The sequence below is a fragment of the Macaca fascicularis genome, chromosome 5 (genome assembly GCF_037993035.2).
Source record: "Macaca fascicularis isolate 582-1 chromosome 5, T2T-MFA8v1.1".
Classification (NCBI taxonomy): domain Eukaryota; kingdom Metazoa; phylum Chordata; class Mammalia; order Primates; family Cercopithecidae; genus Macaca; species Macaca fascicularis.
In genome coordinates, this window is record NC_088379.1 from 1363544 (window position 1) to 1384073 (window position 20530).

Genomic DNA, 20530 nt, shown 5'->3' on the forward strand with positions numbered 1-20530 from the left:
TCGTGTCCATCCCCAGGAGGACATGGAAGTGGAGCGGGGGCAGGCGACGGGCCTGTGTGGATTGGAGGTGGCTTTGAACTTCATGGCGTATGGAGGAGTTTAAATAAACACTTTTGGGGGAATCACAAGCATCCCTAGGTGGTTTTCACATGTGGCGAGCGGTGTCTAAGGTGACTCTCAGAACAGTGTCTCGAGGTGGGTAGGAAACTCCAGGGCTGTATCCACTGCTGAACCGCGAGCTAACACAACACAGACTGCTCTCCCTGCAAGCCTCTCAGCCAGCTAGACTTGGGTCCAACTCTGGTGAACCGCGAGCTAACACAGCACAGACTGCCCGCTGCTACCCTACAGGCCTCTCACCCAGCTAGACTCACATCCAACTCTGGCTAACCGCGAGCTAACGCAGCACAGACTGCCCGCTGCTGCCCTACAAGCCTCTCACCCAGCTAGACTCGCGTCCAACTCTGGTGAACCACGAGTTAACACAGCACAGACTGCACGCCACTGCCCTAAATGCTTCTCACCCAGCTAGAGTCGCGTCAAACTTCAAGCAGGCTGGTGAGGCAGCACTGCTACAATATAGGGAACAGTAGCCAAGGGGATGGTGAACAGGGACTTCTGTGGACAGGTGCACATCCAGACCATTTGTGGCCTGAGACCCCACAGCTAGTGTCTGGCAATGTTTGGGTTTGGACCTAGAGGTGATGGCTCCAGTCCTGCCCACTTTGTCCCATCCTCTGGGTCCTGTGCCTCCCCTGGGCCTCTGGACTCCTGCTGGGCCCGGGAGCAGGTGCATCACACTGTCGGGTTCCTAAGTGCCACAGGCCTGGGATCAGCAGGTGTGAGCAATGCCAGCGGTATCCCTGGAAAGCAATCCCTGGGGCTGGGTGAGGCAAGAGGAGTGTGGCAGGTGGGGAAGCTGGGTAGAGGTGGCCAGGATCAGGAAGCTGTGCTCTGTGGGCCATAGGAAGGGTGGAAGGACTTGGGGGGCACGGAGAGACTTTGGGTTTGTCTTCGTAAGGGTCACTCTGGCTGCTCTCAGAGGGGGATTGAAGGAGCAAGGCAGGGAGACACAGTGGCGCTCATGGTCACGGGGCAAGGGCTGCTTTCCAGCGGTAGGGCTGAGAAGTGGTGAGGAAGCCTGGTTGGTGGGTGGCTTGCACTGACTCTGGACTGTGGTCCCACCTAAGCTCCAGGGAGGACGCGGTTCCTGAGGAGACCTGGAGAACAGCACATACCCATGGAGCCCCCGGTGCAGGTGGATAGCCGATGAGCCTGGGGCCCAGAGGCAGCACTTGAAGTCACAGGAGCTAAAAGCAACAGTGGGTAAGCCAAGGAGAAGGGTCAGATGAGCTTGGTCTGGGGCAGAGCGTGCCTTCCAAGGAGGTGAGTGAACCTGAGAGGAACCTGGCAAGAGGAAGGATGAGTGGTGTCTGGAGTAGAGACAATGGGGATGGCAGGGCAGAGTTCAGGCAACGCGGACTTGCCTGGGGAGAAGCGGCTTGGAGCCGATGTGGATGGGTGCACATCCAGTGAACCACGGTGTCAGGGCGTGATCACCAGGGTGGGGAATGTGAGGACCAGGAGGAGGGGCTGTTTGAGCAGGAACTTGGGTGCAGGGATCTTGGGCGCAGGTCTGAGGAGGGGGGACACAGGCGACCCCTTCCACTTCTCACACCAGGATCCTGGGGTGTCGCTCGTGGAGGACAGGGGATGGGATCGTTTCTTCATCCACGCACCTTTTCTGGAATGTTTCTGTTGTTTCCAGCTGTTTTAGCTTTTTGTTATTTCAAAGAACTCTGCAAACATTTATACATAGGTTTTTATGTGAACATAAGTTTCTGATTCTCTGGAACAAGTATCCAGTTGTGTGATTGCTGGGTTGTGAAGTGTATATGTTTCACTTTTTAAGAACCCATCAGACTGTCTCACCAGCATGACTGGACCAGCTCACCTTCTCACCAGTGACATGTGAGAGCTTCATTCTTGCCAACATTTGGCGTTGTCACTATTTTTAATGTTATCCGTTTTAGCTGTTCGCATAGGTAGCTAGTGATCTCTCATTTGGGCTTTCCTTCGCATTTCCCGCGTGACTAGCACCGTTCAACGTCTTTTCATGTGCTTGTTTGCCATCTGTATACAGCTGTCTCTCAGTATCCATGGGGATTGGCTTCAGGGCGCTCCTCAGATACCAAAATCCCCGGATGCTCAAGTCCGTGATGTAAAATGGCACAGCATTTGCACATAACAGAGTATTCTCCCATGTACTTTACCTTAGATTATTTATAATACCAAATGCAAAGTAAATGTGATGTAAATAGTTGTTATGCTGTATTGTTTAGAGAATAATAACAAGAAAAAAGTCTATACATATTCAATACAAACACAATTTATTGGCCGGGCGCGGTGGCTCAAGCCTGTAATCCCAGCACTTTGGGAGGCTGAGGCGGGTGGATCACGAGGTCAGGAGATCGAGACTATCCTGGCTAACATGGTGAAACCCCGTCTCTACTAAAAATACAAAAAACTAGCTGGGCGTGGTGGCGGGCGCCTGTAGTCTCAGCTACTTGGGAGGCTGAGGCGGGAGAATGGCGTGAACCCGGGAGGCAGAGCTTGCAGTGAGCCGAGATCACGCCACTGCACTCCAGCCTGGGAGACACAGCGAGACTCCGTCTCAAAAAAAAAAAAAAAACAAAAAAAAACAAACACAATTTATTTTTTCAAACATTTAGGATCCGTGGTTGGTAGAATCCACAGATGCAGAGCCCGTGGATACTGAGCGAGGACTGTATTCTCTTTGGTAAAATTCTTCTTGTCTTTTGCCCATTTTCTATTTGGATGGTTTGGCTTTTTTACTGTTGAGTTTTGAGTGTATATATTCTAGACATACGTCCATTATCAGATGTGTGGTTTGCAGGTATACTCTCCTAACATGAGACTCATTTTTTCATCCTCCTACCAGGATTTTTACAGAGCAAATGTTTTTAACTTTGCTAAAGTCCAATTCACCAAACGTTTTATGTTATAGATTGTACTCTCAGGGTCATGTCTAATATCTCTCGGCCAAAGCCTAAGTCCTAAAGATTTTCTCCTATGTCTCCTTCTGAAAGTTTTATAATTTTACATTTAAATCTATGCAATGATCAATTTGAGCTAACTTTTGTTTAAGGAACGATATTTAAATCAAGGTGTTTTTGCTTTTTGTTTGGGGTTTTTTGTGTTTTTTTTGTTTTTTTTGTTTTTTTTCCATATGGGTGTCCAATTGCACCAGGACCATTTGCTGAAAAGACTATCCTCTCTCCATTAGATAAAGTTTTCACCTTTGTGAAAAACCAGTTTGCTGTACTAGCGCGGATCCACTTCTGGGCACTCTATTCTATAACACTGATCAACGTGTCTTTTCCTCCATAAGTACCACATAACCTTGATTACCATGGTTATGTATAGAATAAGTATTATATATAGAATAAGTCTTGAAATGGGACATACTGATTTCTCCCATTTTAATTTTTATTTTTATTTTTGAGGCAGAGTCTTGCTCCTTTGCCAGGCTGGAGTGCTGTGGTGCGATCTCAACTCACTACAACCGCCGCCTCCCGGATTCAACTGATTCTCCTGCCTCATTCTCCCAAGTAGCTGAGATTACAGGCATGTACCACCACGCCCGGCTAATTTTTTATATTTTTAGTAAAGATGGGGTTTCACCATGTTGGCCAGGATGGTCTCAATCTCCTGACCTCGTGATCTGCCTGCCTTGGCCTCCCAAAGTGCTGGGATTACAGGTGTCAGCCACCACGCCTGGCCTCTTATTTTTATTTTTAGAGCCAAGGTCTTGCTCTGCCACCCAGGCTGGAGTGCAGTGGCACAATCATAGCTCACCACAGCCTCAAACTCCTGGGCTCAAGTGATCCTCCCATCTCAGTCTCCCGAGCACCTAGGACTACAGGCACAGACCACCAAGCCTGCCTGATTTTTTAAAATTTATTTTTGTAGACACAGAGTCTCACTATGTTGCCTAGGCTGGTCTGAAACTCCTGGCCTTAAGCAATCCTCTCACCTTGGCCTCCCAAAGTGCTGGGATTACAGGCATGAACTATTGGACTTGGCCCATTTTATTCTTTTCCAAAATTGTTTTAGCTATCCTGGTTCCTTTGCATTTCCATACAAACTTTAGAATGAGCTTATCTGTGTTTTTTTCTTTTCTTTTCTTTTGAGATGAAGTTTCACTCTTGTTGCCCAGGCTGGAGTGCAATGGTGCAAGGTCGGCTCACTATAACCTCTGCGTCCCGGGTTCAAGCAATTCTTCTACCTCAGTCTCCCAAGTAACTGGGACTACAGGCGCACACCACCATGCCTGGCTAATTTTTGTATTTTTAGTAGAGACAGGGTTTCACCATGTTGGCCAGGCTGGTCTTGAACTCCTGACCTCAAGTGATCCATCCACCTCAGCCTCCCAAAGTGCTGGGATTACAGGCGTGAGCCACCGCACCCGGCCGACCCTCCCACTTCTATTAAATAAAATGCCTGGGGAGCTTAATTTGGGATAAGCTCCTGCACTAGGCCCCAGCAGACCAAACTAAAATGGACTATGTGGCACATAATCAAACTGGAACTTTAAAAAGAACCACAGGAGGCCAGGCAGGGTGGCTCACGCCTGTAATCCCAGCACTTTTGAGAGGCCAAAGCAAGAGGATCACTTGAGCTCCAGACCAGCCTGGGCACACGGTGAGATCTCATCTCTACAAAAAGTCAAAAAAATAGTTGAGGGTGGTGGCACACGCCTGTGGTCCCTGCTACTCAGGAGGCTGGAGTGGGAGGATCGCTTGAGCCCAGGAGATAGAGGCTGCAGTGAACCATGACTGAGCCATTGCCCTGAAGCCTGGGTGACAGAGCAACAACCTGTCTCAAACAAACAACCACCACAGAAAATCCCCAAACGGGCCAGTTTTCCAAAAAACAGAAGATTCACAGCAACCAATCAAAAGGGGCCCAGTCAACCCAAGCCAGCATAATCAGGAAGTCAATCCATACAAGGAAAACAGCCTCAGGAGAGCTGGGCCGCTTGTGCTGTGATGGTCCTTGCTGCTGAAGCTGCCTCGTCGTGGCTGGTCAGCTGCTATGCCCGAAGGAACTCCTTTCTGTTTTACAGGCTGGATGCTGCCCAATTCATGAATTACTAATAAAAGACAATTAAGCTGCGTGTGGTGGTGCACACCTGTAGTCCCAGCTACTCAGGAGGCTGAGGTGGGAGGATCGCTTAAGCCCAGGAGCCTGGGCAGCCTATCAAGACTCCATCTCAAAACTCAATTTGCATAAAATTCTGTTCTTCAATGGTTTCTATCCTTAAAACAGAACCAGCTGGGACCCTTGGAGAGTTCCAGAACCACCAGCATCAGGGTGGCCAAGACGTGGGCACTGCCAGACAGGGGCCCATGTGGGGCCAGAAGAAATGATAGGACATAGCAGGTCTCAGACGTGACCAGAGACTGCTGCATGGTGGAAGGTTTCCCTGAGTGTGGTGACCTGGCCACTCTACAGGAAGCCTCCACACCCAAGGTTAAAGGTGTCTAGCTGTGGCCAGGGTTCCAGGGAACCTGTGGATCCCACGATGTGGTACTGAAGATCTGAGCCCTGCAGAGGAACTGCACCACAGAGGCCAGGCTTTGGTGTGGAGAATGCGCATGAAGGGAGCATGGGAGGTCTTGAGCTGAGGCCAGCCCCCCGACCCCCACCCCCACCCACCACCAGGGGATTCTCCTCAGGGCCTCACAGAGCACCATGTGGTGTGAGTGCTGGTCCTGCCACAGCTCCCAGGACCAATGCTTCCCAGAACTCCCTGCTACATAAATACGTCCGGTCCCTTTCCCTCGAGATCTTGAAACGTGAATACTTCACTTGGCAGTAACGGTGAAACATTTCAACATGTAAATTGTCATTTTATGCACACACAGAATGCTGGCCCATAAAGGGCCGGGAGGTCCAATATCCTACACACTGGACTCCTCATTAGTCCTTTGAGTCTTGTGTTACCCAACACACTGCATTGGGATCAAACTGAATTTGCAGCAAGGCATCATAGCTCATGCCTGTAATCCTAGCATTTTGGGAGGCTGAGATAGAGGATCACTTGAAGCCAAGAGTCCAAGACCAGCCTGGGGAACATAATGAGACCTTGCCTCTACAAAAAAAAAAAAAAAAAAAAAAAGTTTAAAAAATTAGCCTGGGCCGGGAGCAGTGGCTCACGCCTGTAATCCCAACACTTTGGAAGGCAAAGGCAGATGGATCACGAGGTCAGGAGATGGAGACCATCCTGGCTAACATGGTGAAACCCTGTCTCTACTAAAAAGATACAAAAAATTAGCCAGGTGTGGTGGCGGGTGCCTGTAGTCCCAGCTACTCGGGAGGCTGAGGCAAGAGAATGGCATGAACCTGGGAGGAAGAGCTTGCAGTGAGCCGAGATCGTGCCACTGCACTCCAGCCTGGGCGACAGTGAGACTCTATCTCAAAAAAAAAAAAAAAAAAAAAAATTAGCCTGGTGTAGTGGGCATGCCTGTAGTCCTAGGTACTGGGGAAGCTGAGGTAGGAGGATCACTTGAGCCCAGGAGTTCAAAGTTACAGTGAGCTAAGAGTGCATCACTGCACTCCAGTCTGGGCAACAGAGCAAGACCCTGACTCTAAACACACCTATACAAACACACACACGCCCCACCACCAACAATGAAAAACCCTGAATTTACATCCTTTACAATAAAGTGATAGCTTCTGTGACATTTGCACAGAATTCTGAGTAAAGTTGCCTTTTTGATCACATCTGTTAATGTTGATAAGACACAATCTAAAAATCAAGAGGATGAGAATGGAGGGACCACTTCCTTTCTAGTGACCTCCTGGACCACACAAAGCACCAAGATCGCAAGGATCCAAGGCATCTCTGGAGAGTTCCACCTCCAGAAGATACCCTGAGAACACTTACACCCTCCTGGACCACACAAAGCACCAACATCACAAGGATCCAAGGCATCTCTGGAAAGTTCCATCTCCAGAAGAAGGATCCAAGGCATCTCTGGAAAGTTCCATCTCCAGAAGATACCCTGAGAACACTTACGCCCTCCTGGACCACACCAAGCACCAACGTTGTAAAGATCCAAGGCATCTCTGGAAAGTTCCATCTCCAGAAGATACCCTGAGAACACTTAAGATCTCCTGGACCACACCAAGCACCAACATTGTAAGGATCCAAGGCATCTCAGGAAAGTTCCATCTCCAGAAGATTCCCTGAGAACACTTAGGCCCTCCCAGACCACACCAAGCACCAACGTCATGAGGATCCAAGGCATCTCTGTAAAGTTCCCTCTCCAGAAGATTCCCTGAGAAGACTTAGGCATGATCTTAAATATTCCTGTTGTTTAAAAGACCTTAACTTCCTCATATTTAAGCTGTTGGGAGTCCCTTGCAATTCCATATAGATTTGAGAATCTACTTTTATTTCTTTGGAGAGGGCTGTTGGAATTTTAATGGGCATTGTGTTGAATCTGTAGATGACTTTGGGTAGTATTGACGTCTTAACAATGTTAAGTCTTCCTATCCACGAATATGGGATGTCTTTCCATTTATTTAGGTGTTCTTTCATTTCTTTTAGCAATCTTTTCCATTTTTCAGCATACGAGTCTTTCACCTCCTTGGTTAGATTTATTCCTGAGTATTTAGTTCTTTTAGATGTTGTTGTAAATGGCATTAATTTCCTGTTTGAATTGTTCAATGCAGATGCACAGAAACAAATTGTTGATCTTGATGTGTTGATCTTGTAACTTTGCTGAATTTATGAGCTATTGTACCTTCTTGTAGGTTCTTTCGGATTTTCTATATGTAGGATTATGTCATCTTCAAATAGAGATCATTCTACCACTTCCCTTCCATTTGGGTGTTTTATCTTGTCTATAGCACTAGTACAACTTCCATTATGCTGTTGAATAGTAGTGGTGAGAGCAGATATCCATGCCTTGTTCCTGACCTTAGGGGAAAAGCTTTCAGTCTTTCACAACTATGAGGTTAGCTGTGTGTGTGTCTGTGTGTGTGTATGTTTTTTTGTTTTTGAGATGGAGTTTCACTCTTGTTGCCCAGGCTGGAGTGCAATGGGTGCGATCTCGGCTCACCGCAACCTCCACCTCCCAAGTTCGAGCGTTTCTCCTGCTTCAGCCTCCCAAGTAGCTGGGATTACAGGCATGCACCACCACACCTGGCTAATTTTTTGTATTTTTAGTAGAGACAGGGTTTCTCCATCTTTGTCAGGCTGGTCTCGAACTTCCGACCTCAAGTGATCTGCCCACCTTGGCCTCCCAAAGTGCTGGGATTACAGGTGTGAGCCACTGCGCCCAGCTAGATTAATGTGTTTTAAGGAATTCGTTCGTTTCTCCTATGTTATCTAATTTGTTCGAATACAATTGTTGACAATATTCTCTAATAATTCTTTTTATTTCTATAAGGCCATTTTTACATCTGGTTTTTGTGTCTTTTTTGTTCTTTGTCAGTCTACGCAAAGGTTTACCAATTGTGTTGATTTTTTTTTAAATTCAACTTTTGGTTTTATTGATTTCTTCTCATTTTTTTTCTTTTTTTGAGATAGGGTCTGTCTCTGCCACCCAGGCTGCAGTGCAGTGGTGCAATACAGCCTTGATCTCCCAGGCTCAAGTGATCCTCCCACCTCAGTCTCCCAAGTAGCTGGGACTATAGGCACACGTCACCACGCCCTGTTTCACCATGTTGGCTAGGCTGGTCTCAAACTCCTGGGCTCAAGCAATCCTCCCACCTTGGCCTCCCAAAGTGCTGGAATTACAGGTATGATCCACACCTGGCTTGTATTTTCTCTATCTCTTCTCTATTATTTTCTTGCTTCTGCTAATTATTTCCTTGCTTCTGCTAGCTTTGGGTTTAGTTTGCTCTTCTTTTTCTAGTTCCTTAAGATGTAAGTTAGGTTACTAATTTGAGATCATTCATTCTTCTTTTTTCTTTTTTAAATTTAAATTTTTATTTTTATTTTACTTTACGTTCTGGGATACATGTGCAGAATGTGTAGGTTTGTTACATAGGTATACATGTGCCATGGTGGTTTGCTGTACCCATCAATCCGTCATCTAGGTTTTAAGCCCCGTAGGCATTAGGTATTTGTCCTGATGCTCTCTCTCCCCTTGCTCCCCACCCCCGACAGGCCCTGCTATGTGATGTTTCCCTCCCCGTGTCCAAGTGTTCTCATTGTTCAACTCCCACTTATGAGTGAGAACATGCGGTTTGGTTTTCTGTTCCTGTGTTAGTTTGCTGAGAATTGATGGCTTCCAGCTTCATCCGTGTCCCTGTAAAGGACATGAACTCATCCTTTTTTATGGCTGCATAGTATTCCATGGTGTCTATGTGCCACATTTTCTTTTTCTTTTTTTTTTTTTTTTGAGTTGGAGTCTCGCTCTGTTGCCCAGGCTGGAGTGCAGTGGTGCAATCTCAGCTCACTGCAAGCTCTGCCTTCTGGGTTCATGCTGTTCTCCTGCCTCAGCTTCCCTAGTAGCTGGGACTACAGGCACCCACCACCATGTCCAGTTTTTTTTGTATTTTTACTAGAGATGGGGTTTCACCTTGTTCGCCAGGATGGTCTTGATCTGACCTCATGATCCGCCCACCTCGGCCTCCCAAAGTGCTGGGATTACAGGCATGAGCCACCATGCCCAGCCATGTGCCACATTTTCTTTATCCAATCTATCATTGATGGGCATTTGGGTTGGTTCCAAGTCTTTGCACTCTTCTTTTTAACATAGGCATTGATAGCTATCAGTTTCCCTCTGAGTGTTGCTTTTACTGCATTCCCTAAATTTTGGTATATTTTTTCATTTTCATGCATCTCTAAGTATGTTCTCATTTCCCTTGTGATTTCTTCTTTGACCAACTAGTTAAGACAGTCTTACTTAATTTCCATAATTTTGTAAATTTTTCAATTTTCCTTCTGGTACTGATTTCTAACCTCATACTGTGATGGTCAGAGAGATTCTTTTGTATGATATTGTAGTCGTCAGGGTTCTCTTAGAAGGACAGAACTAACAGGACATAAATATATATATAAAGGGGAGTTTATTACGTATTAACTTACACAATCACAAGGTCTCACAATAAGGCCATCTGTAAGCTGAGGAGAAAGGAGAGCCAGTCGAAGTCCCATACTGAAGAATTTGGAGTCTAATGTTCGAGGGCAGGAAGCATCCAGCACGGAGAAAGATGTAGGCTGGGAGGCCAGTCTCGACCTTCCACGTTTCTCTGCCTGCCTGCCTTATATTTGCTGGTAGTTGATTAGATTGTGCCCACCAGATTAAGGGTGAGTCTGCGTTCCCCAGTCTACTGACTCAAATGCTAATCTCCTTTGGTAACACCCTCACAGACACACCCAGGATCAACACCCGGCATCCTTCAGTCCAATCAAGTTGACACTCAAGTGTCAATCATCACAGGTATCTATCCTTTTTTTATCTACTGAGGCCTAATTTGTGACTAACATATGGTCTATCCTGGAGCATGTCCTGCACACACTTGGGTTTTGCTGTGGGATGGGAGTTCTGGATGTGTCTATTGGGTTCCATTGGGTTTTGTTGGGTGGGGGTTCTGGATGTGTCTATTAGGTTTCACTGGGTTTTGTTGGGTGGGGATTCTGGATGTGTCTATTAGGTTTCACTGGTTTATGTTTTAAAGTCCTCCTTTTCCTTACTTATCTTCTGTTCCATCTATTATTGAGTCGGGTTTTGTAATCTCCAACTATTATTGTAAAACTGTCTATTTCTCCCTTTGATTCTGTCGAATTTTCCTTTATATTTTGGGGGTCTGTTGTTAGGTGGGCAAATGCTTATAATTACTGTATTTTTGCTGTACTGAACATTGTGTTAATCTATAATGTCCTTTGTCTCTTGGAGGGCACATGTCTCTCGATTTAAAGTCTATTTGGTGTCATGTTGGGATAGCCATCCTGCTCTCCTTCTGAGACTGTTTGCACAGAACATCTTCTTTCCTTCCTTTCTCTTTCAACCTGTTTGTGTCTATGGAACTAACGAGAGTCTCTTATAGGAGTGCATGGTTGAATCCTGCTTTTAAATTCATTCTGCCAATCTCTGTATTTGATTTAAAGGAAAGAACAGATAAGGAAGATTTCCTTCGACTGCTGCTGCTTGTTTTCTATGTGCCTGGGAGCCATTTCGTTCCCCATTTCCTCCGTTACTGCAGTGTTCAGCAAATTTTTTTGCAGTGAAATTTTTGATTCCCTTCTCATTTCCTATTGCGTATATTCTATAGCTGTTTTCTTTGTAGTTGCCATTGGGAATTGCATTACATACAAGATCCTGAAGTTCTAATACTCCCATCTGAGTTTGTGCCTGATTAACTCAAAGAGTGTATCAAATCTCCTCTCCTCTCCTGCTCTGGAACCTCTTCTGTTGATGTCACAAATTACATCTTTATATATTTTTTTGCCCAATAACAAAGACTAATCATGATTTTTATGCATTTTTAAAAATCGTGTAGACAATAAAAAATGAAGTTACAAACCAAAAATACAACAGTACTAGCTTTTATAACTACCCTTTAGCAGAAACCTTTATTTCTTCATGTTGCTTCAAGTTACTGTCTAGTGGCCTTTCATTTCAACCTGAAGGACTCCCTGTAGCATTGTTGAAAAAGAAGAAAATTGGCAGTACTCACAGTTCCCAACTTTGAAATTTACTACAATGTTACAGTAATTCAAAGAGCATGGCACTGCAGAATGACAGACATATAAACCAATGGAATAAAGAACCCAAGAAAAAGCCCTCACATTGTGGTCAATTGATTTTTGATAAAGGTGCCAAGACCATTTAGTGGGGAAAGGACAATCTTCACAGCAAACAGCAATGGGGAAACTGGATATATGTGTGCAAAATAATGAAGTTGGACCCTTATCTTACACCATAAAGCAAAATTAACTCAAAATGGATCAAAGGCCGAACTTAAGAGCTATGACTATAAAACTGTTAGAAGAAAACACGGGGGGAAATCTTCATGATGTTGGATTTGGCAATAAGTGCATGGATATGACTCCAAAAGCACTGGCAGCAACAACAAAAACATCGAGAAGTTGAACTTCAGGGGAAAAACTTTTTTTCTTTGAAAAGACCCTATCAAGAAAGTGAAAAGACAGACTGTAGAATGGGAGAAAATAGTTACAAATTATCTATTTGACAAGAGGCTAATATTCAGAGTGTAAAGTATCTACAGATCTCTGTAACTCAACAAGAAACAAGAAGAAATAAAAAATGGGCAGAGGACTTTTTTTTTTTTTTGAGACGGAGTCTTGCTCTGTCACTCAGGCTGGAGTGCAGTGGTGCAATCTCGGCTCACTGCAATCTCTGCCTCCTGGGTTCAGGTGATTCTCGTGCCTCAGCCTCCCAAGTAGCTGGGACCATAGGTGCGCACCACCATGCCCAACTAATTTTTGTATTTTTAGTAGAGACAAGTTTGGTCAGGCTTGTCTCAAACTCCTGACCTCAAGTGATCTGCCCACCACAGCCTCCCAAAGTGCTGGGATTAGAGGTGTGAGCCACTGTGCCTAGACCTGGCAAAGGACTTGAGTGAACATTTCTCCAGAGATGACAGGTGGGCGATGAGCACATAAAGAGATGCCCAGCACCATTAGTCCTGGAGCACATGCAGACTGAATCCACCCAGAGATGCCGCTTTCTACCAACGACAGTGGCCGTCATCAAGGAAACGGAAAAAGACCAGCATTGGTGAGGACATGGACAGGTTGCAACCCTTGTGTGTGCACTGCTGCTGGGAATGGAAAATGGTGCAGCCACTGTAGGAAATGATTTGGCAGTTCCTCAAACGGCTAAAAATAGAACTTTCTTATGGCCCGGCAATTCCACTGCTGGATACAGATCCAAAAGAATTGAAAGCAGATACCTGTACATGAATATTCAAAGCAGCATTATACACAATAACCAAAAGCTGGAAACACCTAAGAGTTCATCCACAGAGGAATGGATAAACAAAGCTTGGTCAAATATACAATGGAATACTATTTAGCCATGAAAAGGAATGCACATGGGACATTCTCCAGGACCGACTACATGCTAAGCACAAATTAAGCCTCAGCAGATTACAAAGGATAGATATCATACAAAAGAACCCTGTCTGACCATCACAGTATAAAGTTAGAAATCAGTACCAGAAGAAAAATTGAAAAAGTACACAATTTGTAAAATTTACAAAATTTGATTTTGGGGCATGCTACAATATGGATGGACCTTGAAAACATTATGCTTAGTGAAATAAGCCAGACCCAGGAGGACAAATGTTGTATGATTCCACTTAGATAAAATACCTAGGACAGGCAACCTGATAAGAGACGGAAACCAGAACTGATGTTACTACCAGGGGCTGGGGGCAGAGGGGGATGAGGAGTTATTGTTTAATTGATGCATTGTTTATGTTACGAGTTATTAATGTTTTGGGTATAGTGGTATCGGCACCTAACAATGTGAATGTAGCTAATGCCACTGAATTATACACTTACAAATGATGAAAATGAAAAACACTATGGCATATATTTTTTACAAGAAAAAAAACTATCTTTTAAAATTCCTCAACTTTATTTAATGACAAATAACAACATCTCTAGGCCAGTAGCCAGTCTTCCGCTGAGGTGCAATGGCTGGAGAGGAGCCCTGCCTGTGGGGTGGTCCCTCACCTGGGGTGTGCAGTACCCGGGCGGCCCGGATGCAGTGTGAGCTGCCCCAGGTGGGCAGATGGAGACCCCGTGCCAGCAGCAGTCACCCTCCATTTCCACCCCCATCCAGCAACTGTCAGTCTGATCCTGTCCCTATGGATTTGCATTTTCTGGACATTTCCTAGAACTGGAGTCACACGCTATACACTCTTCTGTGACTGGCTTAGCTCCCTTAGCTGGTGTTTTTGAGGTTCATCCGTGTAGTGGCATGTGCTGGTGTTTCACTCCTTTTCATGGCTGCATGATATTCCATCATGTGATGGGCAACGTGTTGTTCATTTATTCAACAGTAGATGGACACCATTTCCACACTTTGGCTGGACTATGCTGTTTAACTTTTGGGGACCTGCCAAAGTACCTTCCACAGCAAGTGCATTCTATTTTGCACCTACCAGCAAAGTAGGAGGTTCCCACTTCCCAGTCTCCCTGACGCCAGCTGCTTGGATCACGGCTTCCTGGCAGCCACGAAGCCGTGTCTCGTCATGATTCACCTTACCTGGTGACTCATGATGGTGAGCCTCTTTCAGTGATGAATTGGTCATCTGTAAATCTTCTTAGCAGATATGTGTATTCAGTGCTTTGTCCATTTCTTAATGGGGTTGTCTTTTTGTTGTTGAGTTGTAGACACTATATATTCTGTATCCAAGTCTCTTACCTAATATGATTTGCAAATATTTTCTCCCATTCTGTAGGTTATTTTTTTGCTTTCTTGGTAATGTCCTTTGGTGCAAAAACATTTTTAGTTTTGATGAAGTACGATCTAGTTTTCATTGTGTTGCTTGTACCATTGCTGTCATGGCCAAGGATCCTTTGCCAATTGCGCCCTGCACTTTGCAAGTCATGCTCTGCTCTGGCCTCTGTGTCCTCACTCCTCCCTGGTCAAGGGCTACATCCTTGGCTTCTGTGAGCTCTGCCCATTGGGAGCATCTATGCTGATGTGCAGGGGCTGTGCAGCACTGCATTCTTCTTGTCTTCTCTGTTCCATTTAGTACGGCCACCCCAGCAGGTCTCCAGTTCCTGCAAGGTCAGCCTGGATGGCCCAGCACCATCCCCTCCTCCTCCATCTTATTGGCCGTCCCCTTTTGTTCCTCACACCCCCACCAGGGCAGCGATTCAGGAGCTCTGCTGTGTGAAGCGTGTTCAGTTCTCCTCATCATGTCTATACTAAATCTCTGGCTCCCTGTGTGTCTGAGCCCAACAGACACACTCAGCACAGGAGCTGGCTCTCAGCTGCTCCCAGCTTGCCACGACTGAGCCCTGCCGTCCTGTGGCACCGCCACGGAGACCAGTGTCCAACCTTGAGGTAATTGGCATCCCAGGAGGAGGGGCAAGAGTGAATGGGGCAGGAAAAGATCATTAAAGAAATCATGGCTGAAAGGATGAGTTCCATGTTCTCTGTGGGCACATGGATGAAGCTGGAAACCATCATTCTGAGCAAGCTATCCCAAGGACAAAAAACCAAACACTGCAGGTTCTCACTCGTAGGTGGGAATTGAACAATGAGAACACTTGGACACAGGGCGGGGAACATCACACACCAAGGCTTGTTGTGGGGTGGGGTGAGGGGGAGGGATAGCATTAGGAGATATACCTAATGTAAACGACGAGTTAATGGCTGCAGCACACCAACATGGCACATGTATACATATGTAACAAACCTGCAGGTTGTGCAAATGCACCCCAGAACTTGAAAGTATAATAATACTAAAAAAAAAAAAGGAAATTGTGGCTGAAACATTTCTCAATTTAATTCAAGCAACAAATCTGCAGATACGGCCGGGCATGGCGGCTCACACCTCTAATCCCAGCACTTTGGGACGCCAAGGTGGGCAGATCACTTGAGGTCAGGAGTTCAAGACCAGCCTGGCCAACATGGTGAAACCTTGACTCTACTGAAAATACAAAAATTAGCCACGTGTGGTGGTGCAGCCTTGTAATCCCAGCTACTCGGGAGGCTGAGGCAGGAGAACTGCTTTAACCCAGGAGGTGGAGTTTGTATGAGCAGAGATTGCACCGCTGCACTCCAGCCTTGGCAACAGCACGAGACTCTGTCTCAAAAAAACCCCCAAATTTTGCATATACAAGATGGTCAACGGTGAGAGGCATCCCATCTGCACCTGTTCCCAGCACCCCAGCTGCATAGAGCATGGGTAGTGCCCCACAGACACAGAATTCTAGAGGTCCACAAGGTGTGGGAGGGCAGCAAGGTTCCCAGTAAGTACAAGTGAGGGTGTCACATCCAGGACAGAGTGAGCACGGCCCTCAAAGCCCAGAGGGGCCATGCCTTCTGTTTGAACCAGAACATGCTATAAGCACAGAAGAAACAGGGGAGTTCTACGAAACACATACCCCATCATCATGTACTTCTTACGCACGTGACTTCCTCACATTAGAACGGCGTGTGCTGAACATGGTGGATAGGAGGAAAGATCAGGCAACCCACAGTTCCTTTTCCCTCCAGACACCCCTTACTTGTCAATAAGTTAAAGGCAGAGGGCATTGGTAGACTGTGCACATCAGAAATGAAATCACAGCTGCATTAGCTTTGTGCAGTGCTCCATGAACAAAACAGGTCTGTGCAATCGACCTGGGAAGCACAGGCCTTGTGAGTTTGCTGGCGCAGCATTCGAACTAAAGCGCTTACGTTTGCACTTAAAACCAGCATCAGACAAATGACGAACACTACGATTCACTTATGTTTGCACTTAAAACTGGCGTTAGGCTGGGTGCGGCGGCTCGCGCCTGTAATCCCAGCACTTTGGGAGGCTGAGGAGGGCAGATCACAGTGTCAGGAGATGGAGACCATCCTGACTAACATGGTGAAACGCCATCTCTACTAAAAATACAAAAAAAAGTAGCTGGGCATGGTGGCTGGCACCTGTAGTCCCAGCTACTCGGGAGGCTGAGGCAGAAGAATCACCTGAACCCAGGAGGTGGAGGATGCAGTGAGCCAAGATTGCACCACTGCACTCCAGCCTGGGTGACAGAGCGAGACTGTCTCAATAATAATAATAATAAAAAAATAAAAAATAAAACTGGCGTTAGATGACGATGAACACTACAATTTGTGTGAATAACTGCTTATTTTTCTTTACCTAGAATGACATTAAATGATGACTTTTAAAAACACCATGATGCAGGCCAGGCGCAGTGGCTCACGCCTGTAATCCCAGGACTTTGGGAGGCCGAGGCGCGTGGATCACAAGGTCAAGAGATCGAGATCATCCTGGCTGACATGGTGAAACCGCATCTCCACTTAAAAAAAAAAAAAATTAGCCGGTGTGGTGGCAGGCGCCTGTAGTCCCAGCTACTCGGGAGGCTGAGACAGGAGAATCACTTGAATCTGGGAGGTGGAGCCTGCAGTGAGCCGACAGCGCACCACTGCACTCCAGCCTATTGACAGAGTGAGACTCCAACTTAAAAAATAAATAAATAAAATAAAATAAATGCCATGATGCAGAGGCTGCAGTGAGCCGAGATTGTGCCACTGCACTCCAGCCTTGGCGACACAGCAAGACTCCGTCTCAAAAAAAAACCAAAAAGCAAAACAAAAAAACCCACGATGATGGAAACAGTCAACAGAGGGAGGAGATGACCTGTTGAATGGGAGAAAATATCTGCAAGCTATTCATCCAACAGGAGACTAAAATCTAGAGTATATAAGGAATTCAAGCAACAACAACAAAAATCCCACTAGAAAGTAGCCTGAGGGCCCTTTTATTTTTATTTTTTTTTTTTTTTCTTTTTCTTTTTTTGAGACGGAGTCTGGCTCTGTCGCCCGGGTTGGAGTGCAGTGGCCGGATCTCAGCTCACTGCAAGCTCCGCCTCCCGGGTTCACGCCATTCTCCTGCCTCAGCCTCGCGAGTAGCTGGGACTACAGGCGCCCGCCATGTCGCCCGGCTAGTTTTTTGTATTTTTTAGTAGAGACGGGGTTTCACCGTGTTAGCCAGGATGGTCTCGATCTCCTGACCTCGTGATCCGCCCGTCTCGGCCTCCCAAAGTGCTGGGATTACAGGCTTGAGCCACCGCACCCGCTGAGGGCCCTTTTAGCCCCCAAAATACAGATGTCTATTTTGGGAATAAACATCTCAAAAGAAGGTAAGACGAACAGCCAACAGGTGTATGAAACAATGCTCAGCACCTCTAAGCATCGGGGAAGGGCAAGTCACCACCGCAACGAGACGTCATCTTACCCCAGCTAGATGGGCTCTTATTAGAGAGACAAAAAATAACAGATGCTGCTGAAGATGCTGAGAAAAAGGAGTTCTCACACACGGTGGGTGGGTGTGTACATTAGCGACGGCCATACTGGTTAACAATGGGAACGGTGGGTGGGCGTGTACATTAGTGATAGCCATATCAGTCAACAGTGGAAACGGTGGGTGGGCGTGTACGTTAGTGATGGCTGTACTGGTTAACAGTGGGAAGTCCCTCCACCAACAGTGGAATTTCTCAAAAAACTAAAAGAACTACCATCCAACAATTCCACTACCGGGTAGTTACCCAGAGGAAGACCTGTGTCTGTGGAGGGATAGAGACCTGCACTCTCCTGTTACTGCAGCACCACTCACAGTGGCAAAGACGTGGAATCAGCTGAAGTGACCATCTGCGGATGAATGGGTGAGGGGAATGCGGTGTATACACACGATGGACCACGGATCCGCCACCGAAAGAATGCAATCCTGTCGTTTACTGCAACGTGGATGGAACGGGAGGTCATTAGGTTAAGTGAAATAAGCCAGGGACAGAAAGACAAACATCACGTGTTCTCACTCACATGTAGGAGCTAAAAAAAACTAATCTCAGGGAGACAGAAAAGAGAATGACCAGGCGGATCACCTGGGGTCAGGAGTTCGAGACCAGCCCAACCAACATGGAAATACTTTGTTCCTACTAAAAATACAAAATTAGCCAGGCACGGTGGCATATGTCTGTAATCCCAGCTACTCGGGAGGCTGAGGCAGGAGAATCGTTTGAACCCGGGAGGCAGAGGTGGCAGTGAGCCGAGATCGCACCACTGCACTCCAGCCTGGGTGACAAGAGCAAAACTCCGTCTCAAAAAAAATTGATTAAACAGATAAATAAATAAAAACGTCTGGTAGTCTGGGGTTCAAGCCCAGACCACTGGTCCCACGTACACACTCTCGGCACCACGCAACATGGGCTGCCGTGATCCCTGGCAGGTAGATGCGGCAGAGACATCTCCCGGCAACTCCCAGGTGTTTTCTGCTTGAAAGTAGGTCTCAGAGAAATGTAGGGGCTTCTGTAGAGTCGTCCCAGCCTCCAGTTCCGTGCGTATTGGGACATATGAGAAGCCGTGGGGTTGGTGGATCCGAGCCCTCCCACCAGAAGCAGCACCAGGGCAGGTGCTTTAGAACGTAGATTTCCCAGTGCTGACCTCTGACCCCTCACACCCCCCCAACCCCAGGGCCTCAGCCTCCCGGTAGGCACGTGCTTTGGTGGCATCATTCCAGGAGGTCCGGCCTGTATTATGCACTCAGTAAGTTTTAATCAAAAGGATCATTTACACAGATTCCCGTTCTATTTTCATTGAGGCAGGCTGCTTCTACTACGAGTGTCCTCTTTAATCCTGGGTGCTCTGGGGGAAGGTGCCACCATCCACATCTTGCAAATGGAGAAGCCAAAACCCAGGAAGGGAAGACAGGGACCGTTGCCCTCATCCACCACGTGACTGCAGAGCCTGGAGCTGACGTCAGTGACTGTGACTTTCTGCACGCAGTTGGCAGCGTCTGAACTGGACACCAACCCCCTTTAAAATACAGGGCTTTTGGCAAATTCTCTATCGGGCCAAATTAAGAAAATCTTTGAGACAATACTGCTTATTGGAAGTGAAGCTTGTTTGACTGCACTGCTAGGAAGACTCACAGACACCGAGTCCTCAGCTGCGCACACACACCTTGTGATACACGCACTTCACAGAAAACAATGGAAACTTACCCAAGCCGTGCGGTTTCGGGAAGGCGTCTGTCTTCCTGTTAGTGCAGACAGGACTAAGGCATGAGACTGGGGCTGACGCTGGCTCGCCCCTTTGTGGAGCTCAGGCAGGGGCACTGAGCAGCAGCACACACCACAGCCTGGGCATCTGGCGTGAAAATCAGACCGACCAGCGTCTGACCAGCAGCGGGGTGCGTTCCATGCTCCAGCCTTGGCAAAGGTCCCATCGCACTGATGGCAAAGGCCAGGTGACGTGGAGGTTCCTGGAACTCCTTGGCACTGCACATGTGAACCTGGTAGCCCGGAGGGGTGACCCTGTCTGCACCACTTTCTTCTCTCTAGCTGAACTCCCTCCTGCCTTTGGGGACCCTCACATGCACAGGTGTGGACACCCAGGTTCCAGCTCTGCCCATACTCCTGACAGACAGCTCCTGGCCAGCTGCCCCTCAAGCTTGTGGGTGTGCAACTGGCGTGTGGGCCAACTTCAGGGAACACAGGCAGCGAGGAAGCCCTCATGGGCCCTGGGAGCAAAATCTAGGTCACAGGGCGCTCGGAGTCAGAGGTACCTGGCACATGGTCTAGAAAGTGGGGAGCTAAATAGTAGTAAAATTAATAAAATACAAAAATTAGCTGGGTGTGGTAGTGCGCACCTGTAATCCCAGCTACTAAGGAGGCTGAGGTGGGAAAATCGCTTGAACCTGGGAGGTGCAGGTTGCAGTGAGCTGAGATCATGCCACTGCACTCCAGCCTGGGCAACAGAGTGAGACTTCTTTAATGCTTATAGCACAA